Here is a 2,500-nt window from a genome sequence, read left to right as displayed (position 1 = left end):
TCGGGTGAAGATGTTTAAAGCATGGTTAGAGAGGATTCTGGAGGAGCCTGTCTTAGTTAAACCTCGCTTGGGTTGCTCTTGATTGAGGAGATCACCATGGCCAGATCCAAAGAGCTCTCTGAGGCCTTCAGAAAGAAGGTGGTAGATGCAGGTGTCTGAGGCTGGGGAGGGGGTTATAAAAGTCTCTGAGCAATTAGATATTATTAATCAGACATTACTGACCTGGAGATCAGTTAAAACAACGTCCTAGCAGGTTCTGCCCTAAGAGCAGACCTCCAACAGTCCTCTATAATGTCATTGCAGGACCTGCAGGTAGCGCTTATCACAGCTGATGTCAAAGCATAGCCATCTGCCATCAGAAATATGGAAAATGTGCATGGATGTTAAAACAACAGGACTTCTGGAACAATGTCTTTATGTTTGTTTGTTTGTTTTCCTTGTATTTTTAATCTATTCATGACAGAGAGGCTCAATCCAGGTGTTATGCTACAAAACAGTTCCCAAAATTAATGTATTTTAGTAGATTTAACACATTTTACTGAGGTGCCAGAATCCAACGAGAACATACCTAAAATGTAGCTACTTCAACTTTGTTGAATAAATGCTGTGTTTTATTACATATTTTAAGGCTTAAAACCTTTTTTATTACGTCTTAATTAAATTAATAACAAATTAATATATCATTTATAATGAATAAACTCCCAATTTAACCGCCTTAACGTCAGTAAGATTGAATAAAAATACAAAATAAACATAAATCATTTAAAACTAGCTGATATAAACTAGCTAGTTCAACCAGCATATTTGGGTTATAGACAAAATTACAATCTCCGGTTCCTTTCATTACCATTCTAATGAAATTGTAAGGACCACTCTGACTGACATTTTACACCCCAACCATTAAATTATGCAAGAAATAAATGGTGGAATCATCCTTTAAGATTATTGTTCATTAAGGAAGGCTCTTAAATACTGAGATTAGGATCTCTTCAATTTTAAATTCAGTTGGCGTATTGGCTTGTGACTGAATGCTACAGTTCCAGAGCCGGCTTCCAGCAGAGGGCAGCATTTGTCCACTCTGGATATTGGTGGGAACTCAGTAGGCCTCTTGACCCTGTTGGAGTCAGAGGTGGTTAAAGCATTGTTGTTAAGAAGTATGTGTTGGAAGTGTCACGTTCCCTATAGTACATCTAGCATCTAACAGCAGAACTGATGCGTTTTGGGACCCTTTTGCTCTAAAGCATCTCATTTGATAAAGCTTTAAAGTGAAAAGACACCGCAGACATCAAGAGCTGAGCCAACAGAAATGAATGAAACTTAACCCAGAAAATGAATTAGAAGCCAAATATGCAGGACTGAAATGAACTGAGGGAGAAAAGCTGATTATATTCCTCATTAATACTCGATTAGAGGTCAAATATTATTAGGAAAGACTTTAACTGGTGTTGAAATTCTAACAGCAACCATTACTGGCGACTATCCGCCTACGGTGACACAGGTGAGTTCATTCATACGAGCAGCAGCTATTAGTGAGAGCTATTTCCTCAGCTCGTCAGCATTCTCAGAACAGCGCTGTGAGAAAATACAGGTGCCACGTGAGTAACTTTCTGGGGTTCTTATTGTAATGAATGGAAAGTCCAGCTTCAGTATAGACTGAAGTCATTCCTACCTTTGAATGAATGGGGCAGCCTGGAAGAACAGATGCAAGCTTAAAGCTATCCTAAGTGTTTCTCACGTTATGAGCAACAGCCTGTTCTTCACTTCAGCGCTCTTTAACCAGTGTCACATGTTGCGTTTGATCATCAGAAACAGCCTGCAGTTGAGTTTCAAGCGATTTTGCATTTGCAGAGTGGACTCAGAGTGCCGATGAAGTTCATGAAAGTTCATTTTAGATCATGGAGATCTTTAATGAGCCCCTATCGCTGCACACACAGCGTGTACAGAATTATGTTCTACAAAGAAAAGCACTTCCAGAAGAACGGGATGCTCTGGATGAGCCGTAATGAGCAAAAGGTCACCATGCTCAATGCCAAGCATCAGCTTGAGGGGTGATGGATCTCCATCAAATATCTTTGGGATGAGTTGGAGTGGAAAAACTAATCATCCAACATCAGTACCTGGTCCCAATAATGCTCTTAAGGCTGCATGCAATCAAATCACTCACAGCACTGTTAAAAAGAAGTGTGAAAGTGTCTAAAGTGTCTTTGCAGCGAAAGGTGGGGGTGGGAGGGGGCCAGACTCCCAGTTAATACCCTTTATTTCCATAGGAATGTTGGATGAACAGGTGTCCACAAACTTTTGAAAGTGCACTCATATAGGCCACTGTGTCCCATGGAGAGTCATCAGAGGCGCATATGTCAATGCAGTGCTCTACGCTGTGAAAAAATAACCTTCTACGCTTTTGAAGAATGCACTGTGTTCATTAGTTGTCAATTGGGATTCATATGGATAGCCCAGAAATGAAGGAATGGCCTTCATGTCCAAACAGTGTGCCACAAAA

The sequence above is a fragment of the Salminus brasiliensis genome, chromosome 4 (assembly GCF_030463535.1).
Source record: "Salminus brasiliensis chromosome 4, fSalBra1.hap2, whole genome shotgun sequence".
In the NCBI taxonomy this organism is placed as follows: domain Eukaryota; kingdom Metazoa; phylum Chordata; class Actinopteri; order Characiformes; family Bryconidae; genus Salminus; species Salminus brasiliensis.
The sequence above is the reverse complement of the archived record's forward strand: the minus strand, read 5'-3'. Positions refer to the sequence as shown.